A 9,127-nucleotide genomic window follows, 5' to 3' on the forward strand; every position below is an offset into this window, starting at 1 on the left:
CCCTAACCAAACCCCCATTGCTTGAAGATGGTCCATGACTTGGTTGAGAATTGTGTGTAAGAATTGGTGTGCCCTTATTTTGTTAATAATTGAATACGAGGTGGAAAATTAAAATTTCCACCGCCTTATTTAATTTGGGTGGGTATGACACTTGTCCAATGGTTTGAAAAGCTTGAATGAAAGTGATGCGCACCAAGTGTTCGATGAAATACTTGAACGATAGTTCTTCATCGCCGGTGAAGTCTGAGTAGCCGAGCATTGTTGATGCTAATGCGTAAGTGTGGGGTGTTAAGGAGTGAATCCGCACACACCAAGGTTGTGTTGCACCTATCCACATGAATGCCATGACTTGTACGATGCCTCACGAATGTTGTGATTGCGCGTGCAACAAGTCGTGCACAAGGGTCATATGTGTTCTCCTATCTCCTTGCAATTGTAGTGTATTTTATTCTTTGTTTTCGTTCTATGTTTTTCATAGAGTCTTTGTGTAGAATAATTGCTTGTGTAGTGACTTGAGGCCATGAATGTTATGATCGAATTGTTTTAACGCCCCAAGTATAGAGAGATACATTGTACTGTATGTGAGCATGTTACATGCTAATGTGGATATTATTGGTTTCTAAGGGAAGTCTTGAGTACCCAAAGCATTGCTTTAATCTTAAGTGTGGGGTCATCCCAATCCTACCTTTCTTCTATTGAGGGTCTTAGAAGTTCTATCTAATGAGAAATTCGTTGTTTATAGGTTTCAGTACAAATGGCTCGTGAAAGTTCAAATAACACCAAGGCAACTGCTCTTCTACTGCTGCCCCAACCACAAAGAAGCACAAACAAAGTGAATTTGCTTCAAGCAAATCGAACAAAGGCAAGCAAGTGGCTGAACGTTCTGCCAGGAAGCCTCGGTGCCTCGTCCAGTACTCCAAGTAGATAGAGAGGATGTAAAAAGATGGTACCACTCTTTTGTACCGTACAAGCAGTATATCTCGGGGATGGGAATCAACACAACTTTAGAGTAGAATTTTCCCACTATTCTAGACCGGATAAAGGAGTTGAAGCTGGACCGTTTGCTAGAATATCCCGGGACAGAAAATTTGAGCATGGTGAAAGAATTATATGATGATTGGAACTCTAAGATGAATGAAGCCTATATGAGAGGTGTGTGGGTCAATTTGCATACTGGAGAACTATGTGATTTTTTGGGGAGTTCGGTCCAAATTATCCAGCCATCCGTCGGACAATATATGGGGTGGACTCTAAGGCAAAGTGGATTCATTCACAACGAAATGACACCCACAAGGATATGAGCCAGACTGACTTCAACAGAACAACTAAGGACAGGCAAAACTCTTTTCATGCTCGAATTATACCGGGTGAGCATACTTCAGGTTGCACGAGAGCGATGATTTGTTTGATCTATTTTCTTTCAATATTGGTTAGTTAATGCTTGATGAGATGACCTGCACCAGATTCCATAATGACTCCAGGAGGTTCTTTTATGGGAACCTGTTGACAAAGTATTTGATGCGGAGGGGGTTGCCGGTTTATGAGGGGGCTAATGAGATTGTGCCTGCACTGACAGAGTTACTGGATATATTGGCGATATTGCAGGACAATGGTCCCAAATTGAGCATTGCTGCTAGGCAAGAACAACAACATCGCGTCTGTGAGTTCCCATAGCATAGGCCTTCATCGCATCTGCAATTCTACTGCCGCATCTGCTACTCCGCAGGTGCAACTCCACAAGCACAATAGCACAACTCTTCAGTCCAGCCCAGCTCCGCATGTGCGCACATCCATCCGTAGTTGCAACTCCGCACTTATGACCTTACTTCCACAGAAGCGGCCAACGCCCAGAACTCACTAGATTTGCATGACCTAACACCTCACGTGCAAGTGCAACGTCACTTCTGTGACCAATCCTCCGTAGATGCGGTAGACCAGAACCAGCCATCCATGCAACTCCGAAATGGTCCGAAATAGATCCGAAACTCGCCCGAACCCCTTATAACCCCGTCCAATAACATCTACAAGTCTAAACACAAAATTCAAACGTATCCAAAGGCTAAAAACACTGCAAATTTTATTAAAATCACGGATCGGAGATCAAAATCACCCTCTTAAGTTTCAAACATTCCAACTTCATCGAACGCGTCCAAATCACGCTTAAAAATTCTGAATCATAATCAAACTTTGCACACAAGTTTTAATAACCTTAAATGAACCTAACCAAGGCCTCAAAACCACAATAGGATTTCGATCAAACCAAAGTCAACTTCCAGTCAAACCTATGAACTCTTCAGTCTTTAAATTGCCAACTTCAACAAATAGGGCCAAAACCTTCTAGGAGCACCTTAGTTTAAAATCACCATACTAACCTATTAAATCATCAAATCCCAATTTCGAGACCGTTTACTCAAAAGTCAAACATTAGTCTACTCTTCCAACTTAAAGCTTCTGAACTGAAAATTACTCTTACAAATCAACTCCAAACCTCTCGAAAGTCATAACCAACCATACACAAAATTCATAATGCATCATATGAAGCTACTCAAGCTCTCAAACAGCGAAACAAAATGCTAATTCTTAAAATGATTTGTTTGGATCGTTACAATTATTATTGCAAAAGATTTTTTCCAGTAGCAATATGCGATTCATTGCCTAAGAATGTGTGTGTACTATTTACAATGAGTAGGCAATATTTTCAAATTCATGATATCTTCAATGCTAAAATCATAGCATATTGTACAAATGTAAAATTGTTTTTTCTTCATGCACTCTTTAATGTCATGATTCATCTGCCAACTCACTTAGAAAGAGAGGCAAAGCTTGATGGACATATTTAATGTCGATGGAAATACCTTATTGAGATGTAATATATTGTCCTAAAAATTTCAACTCTACATATTTAGAAAAATATTGTATTTGATGATTCATTTGTATACATGTATCTGCAAACTCTTAAGTCATATGTTCACAAACAAACTCGTTTTCAAGATTCAATTGTAGAAGGTTATCTGGCAAAGAAAAGCCTCAAATTATGTTCATGATACTTAAAAAATCTCTCAATTAAGTTCAATGAATAACTAGGAATGATGATTAATATGTGCTAAATTGTGAGATGTCTAAATTCAAAAATTTTGAGCTGAATAAAAAGTGGTTCAGATGCGATCATACTATCTTATAAGTTTGCGCAAGCATGCATCTATGCTCTTTAAAATTGTGAAGAGGTTTGATCATTCATGAATAAGTTGTTAATTAGTTCCATGGTAGTTTCATATTTAATTAGTTTAATTGCAATGTCTTATTTAACTCCATTATGAAAATATAGGAATACACGAGCGATATAGAAAGAAATTTTTTTTATAATAGATAAAAGGCGTAACAATGAGTTTCTTGATTGATTTCGTGCACGTGTTGGTATCTAATCAAATGATGTACTGAATATTAATGTACCTATCCTAATGATCTTATTGATTATGAGGGTGTTATTTTTCTTTATAAATCTTTCAACTATTGCACAAGGACATACAAATGATGAGCTCATAAGCTTAACAATCGATCCTAGACAATGGCAGATTGATATTCTACGTTGATGAATGAATGAATTTGCTTTTGGACAAAAGTTCTTGAGTCGAGAAGAAAAATACAGAACAATAAAGTTCTTGTAAGAGGAGAGACTAACATTCTAAGGAGTATTATAACTATTAGAGTATATTACGAGTTGCGATACTACATTGTACAAGTAGCATATTTACTAGTCAATTTGTCTACAACTCTGGTGAATGTAAGGGAGAAACTGAGATTACAGTAGATCAGCTGAAGTCACCAAGTCAAACGCGAAAGACTAGCATTCCAATGCGAGTTGGGTTTCCAAGAAGATCTATCTGTGTCTAACAAGGTATAGCATTTGGAGGACTTTGTGTAATAAAAGGAATATGCAAATATTAAAAATACATATGGGAATCAAGAAGGATGCAGGTTGGAGATAAATAAGGAGACCTAGCCTAAATGGGAAAGGATTTCCTTAACCGAAATACTTTGGGTTTTGGAGCATTAATTGAAGAAGAATTTCGGTCAACCTTGCACCTGTAAAAGAAGGCCTTTTGACACAATTCAAGACTACTGCTATTGAGAGAAATCATGAGTATACTCCTGACAATAGCAAAGCAAATCAACAACGTCTTTCTAAAGATTCAATCTAATTAACTGAAGTACAAGTTCTTGAAGATGAAGCTGCTTAAGTTCTTTAGTTGTTAGGTTGATTCGTGTGTTTTGAGTTATAACCTATTTGCTTTAATAGAAGTTTTGTAGTAGGTTATTATTGAGACTTTGATGAGTTACACTTTCTAAGCTAAAGTTAGTTTAGAGAGGGGTTTCTACAATTAGATTGATGTTGGGGTTAGGGTATTAGATGTAGTCTCCTAGGTTATTTAGTTATAACCTAAAAACTGCTCTTTGACGTTAGTGAAATTTTGAAGGCAAATCCTACTAGGTAGGTCTGGTTTTTACTCCCTTGTGCAAAGTTTTTTAACTTAAAAATTCTTGTGTTGATTATTGTTCCGCAATTAGTCTTGTTTGACTGTGCTAAGCTTGTTCAATGAACCAGGTTCTTTGAAACCGCAAAAATAGGCAAGACACAATTCAACCTCGCTTCTTATGTCTAGGTGAAGTCTAAAATAATAATTGGTATCAGAGCAGGTTCTTTCATAAGAGTCTAACACCTTGAAAGGATCTATAATGGCTGCACCAACAGATGCTCAAGAAGGACAATCAATTGTTTGGCCACCACTGGTCAATGGAAAATACTATGGATGGTGGAAGGAAAGGATGCGTGATTCTTAGATGGAGAAGACCTGGAACTCTGGGACATTGTTGAGAAGGGACCAAAAATCCCAATGATGTTTGATGACAAGGGTGTCCCTACTGGATCAAAGCCAAGAGAAAAATACTCTGAAGAAGATGTCAAAGGAGCTCAAAAGAATGCCAAAGCTAAGAAGATCTTGATCTGTGGAATTGGTCCTGATAAATACAATAGAATATCTGCCTGCAGAGATGCAAAAGCTATATGGGATGCCCTGCAATATGCTCATAAAGGTACCTCTAAATTAAGGCAGTCAAAGATTAACACGCAACTAGGCAATATGAACTGTTCAAGATGAAGGAGGTGGAAACTATCCTGGAGATGAGTACCAGAGTCACAACCATTATCAATGACTTAATATCTCTTAGAGAAGTGATTCACCGCAACAAAATTGAGAGGAAAATTTTGAGCATACTACCTTCATCATGGCACATCAAAGTAAATGCAATTATTGAAGCAAGTAATCTGAATAAAATGACGCTTGATGACCTGATTGGAAATCCGAAAACCTATGAGCTAAAACTGAATCGGGATTGCCTGGATGAACAAGCTACTGAACCTCGCAAGATCAAGAACCTGGTGCTTAAAACAACCCACAAATAGGATACTAAAGAAGATGATATGGCACTACTGACTCGACACTTTCAGAGAGAAATAAGGAAAGGTGGTTTCATAAATAGGTAGCTCATCAAAATAAAAAATTATTGAAAAGAACAATAATAATAGTGGTACTGATGGCTGCTACAAGTATGGAAAGAAAGATCATTTAATCTAGGAAGTTGAATGGAAAAAAGAATAATTCTGATAAAGGAACGCAATAGGTTAAAGATTGGGTTCCTATGCAAAGAATGACGAACAAAGAAATGGACAAAATTGTGAAAAAGGCAATGGATGCTATGCATTCATCTTCTACTGACGACGATGATGATGATGATGAATGTGAAGATGAGTATTAGTCACTAATGGCTAAAGAACATAGTGACTTCGAATCAGAGGATCTCCTAGCATTGATGGTTAATTCAGACTCTGATGCTAATGAGGACGAAGAACATGAGGTAACCTTTCAAGACATCAAAGATAAAATTCACACATATTCTAAAGAGTAAATGATCTCTCTATCAGCTATTTTAATTGATGCATATCAAAACATTTCTGATGAAAATGAGCATTTGATAACTGAATATGCATCGCTTAGACTTGAACACATTGATCTAGACGTAAGTAGAGAGGACCTTGAGGTATTTGTCTTGGATCTCAAGGAACAGGTTCTTGTGCTTGAAGAAGAAAAAATTGCCTTGGAAACTGGAAAAAAACAGAATGCTTAGTGCACGAAATAAAGGCAAGGACCCATCCACTGACATTCAGGAGAGACTAGAAAGTGAACTAAAAGAAACCAATAACAAATTTCTAGTTGAATCTGAAAAAGCTAGGATACTTCAAGAAAACCCAGATAAGGTCAATTTTGAATTGGAAAGGAACTTAAATTGGACCACGTCTTCCTAGATAATGTTCAAATACATGAAACCACAATAACAATAAAAAGGGGCTTGGACACACTAAGGTCAAGACTCCTTACAAACCCCATAGCAAGTATGTACACATCCTTGATAATCGCCTATGCACTAACTATGGAAATAATGGACACTTCAAGATGTCCATCTAAAATCAAAGCAGAACTAAAAAATGTTACATATGTTGAGAAAAGAAATTCAGTGAAACATGATCCTTCTCAGAAGGTTAATAAACTGTCAGGATGGACTAAAAAGAATGTTATTCATCCTTTTACTCAAAGAAAGAGACCCAAGCTAGTTTGGGTTTCTAAATTAACCCATGAATGTTTTTGCATGCTAAGGTAAGAGAAAGCAAAAATTGGTGGTATGTGGACAGGGCTTGCTCCTGCCACATGATCGGAAATAGAAATAATTTCCTCTCATTCAAAGCCTATGAAGAGGGAATCTGGGCTTTGGAAATGGCAAAAAGGAAAACATCATTGGCATAGGTAAGGTTGGTAAGTCCTACTTTCATGCTATAGATAATGTGTACTATGTAAAAGACTTGAAGCATAGTTTGCAAAGTGTATCTCAAATGTGTGATAAAGGAAATCGCGTACTTTTTACTTCCAAAAGATGTTTAGTGTCAAATAAAAATTCTGGAAACATGGTTCTCAAAGGAAAAAAGGCATAAAAATATTTACAAAGTTGATATCATGTCTGTACCTAAAAATAAATTTTCATGTCTTAGTGCACTAGATATTGATTTCTCCTTGTGGCACAAAAGACTAGGGCATGTCAGCTTCTCTATGTTGAACAAGCTAATTACCAAGGACCTGGTCCTTGGGCTGCCCAAGTCAAAATTCAAGGAAGATAAAGTTTGTGATGCATGTGTAAGAGGTAAACAGGTCAGGACCACATCCAAGTCCAAAAAGGTAGTAATCACCTCTAGACCTTTGGAACTACTTCACATGGACTTGTGTGGACCAATGAAGGTTCAAAGTAGAGGTGGCAAGAGGTATGTGTTTGTAATTATTGATGATTATTCTAGATTTACATGAACTATATTTCTTACAGCTAAAGATGAACCTTTGATATGTTCGTAACCTTTGTAAAGAAACTACAAAGAAAGATGAATAGTCATGTAGCTAGTATTAGATCCAACCATGGAACTGAATTTGAAAATGCTTACTTTATTGAATTCTGTACTAAAAATGGTATTGATCACAATTTCTCTACTCCTAGAATCCCGCAGCAAAATGGTGTTGTTGAAAGGAAAAACATAACTCTAGAGGACATGGCCAGGACCATGCTAATTAGTAGTAGACATCCTAAAACATTCTAGGCTAAAGCTGTGAACAATGCTTGTTATATTTTAATTAGATGCATGATTAGACCAATAATTGAGAAGACCCCCAATGAATTACAAAAGGAAGAAAACCAAATGTAACCCACCTAAGAGACTTTGGAAGCAAGTGTTTTGAACACAATAATGGGAAAGAGGCTCTAGGAAAGTTTGATACTAAAAGTGATGAGGGTGTCTTCCTGGATTACTAACCACAAAGTAAAGCCTATAAAGTGTATAACAAAAGAAGAAAATGTATTGAAGAAAGTATTCATGTAATCTTTTGATGAGTCTAATCGTTTGGCTGAGAAAGGTACACAAGTTGCTGATGATGGTGAGTTTCGCCCAACTGAAAGCCATGAGGAGCAAACAGACCATGAAACAATATAAGCTGCCACAGAATAGGAACTAGGTCTTTTGGAACCAGTTAAGGAGGTATCACAGATAGGGGGGACAACAGAAGAGACTCGAGATGAACTTGTAGCACCTGCTACCTCTATTGAACATGAAGAAAACACTAAGAATTAAATATCACATTCCAGGGGATGGAAACATCAAAGATCTCATCCTCTGACAAATGTTCTCACCCCAATTGACTCTAGAATGGTAACAGGGTCAAAAATCAGGAATATTATTGCATTCTCAGCATACATATCCATGGTAGAGCCTAAGAACATCAAAGAGGCTCTTGTAGATGCAAACTAGATAGGGGTCATGTAGGAGGAACTAAATCAGTTTGAAAGAAATAAAGTTTAACACCTGGTTCCTAGCCCATAAGATAGAACAGTTATTGCAACAAGGTGGGTGTTCAGAAACAAGCTGGATGATCAAGGAAATATTACCAGAAATAAAGCAATATTTTTTGTACATGGATATAATCAATAAGAAGGAATTGATTACGATGAAATATTTTCTCCTGTAAACAGGATAAAGGCAATTCGAATGCTTATTGTGTTTGCATCATACAAGAGTCTCAAGCTCTATCAAATGGATGTCAAAAGTGCTTTCCTAAATGGATACTTGAAGGAAGACGTGTTTGTTCGACAACCTCCAGGGTTTGAAAGTCATGAGTTCCCAAACTATGTGTACAAGTTAGACAAGGCACTATATGGGTTAATGCAAGCCCCAAGAGCCAGAGGTGGGCGTTCGGTACTTAGGTACCATATTTGTGAATTACCGTCCGGTAGTTTTTTATTCGGTTTATTAATTGTGCATACCAAATACCGTACCAAAGTAGTTCCGTATGGTCAGATATTTTCTTATTTGGTTCGGTACGATTTACGGTTTCGGTACTCCACTATCCTTGTCTAACGTCACAAGTAGTGCAAGGCACGCACTAGTGATTCGGTGAAGGAGTGGAGTAAATCAATCCAACAAGTAAAAAGATCTTTTTAAAAAGAATGAAGTGTACAAAGAAGCAACAGATTGCAGTTC

The sequence above is a fragment of the Nicotiana attenuata genome, chromosome 11 (genome assembly GCF_001879085.1).
Source record: "Nicotiana attenuata strain UT chromosome 11, NIATTr2, whole genome shotgun sequence".
NCBI lineage: Eukaryota > Viridiplantae > Streptophyta > Magnoliopsida > Solanales > Solanaceae > Nicotiana > Nicotiana attenuata.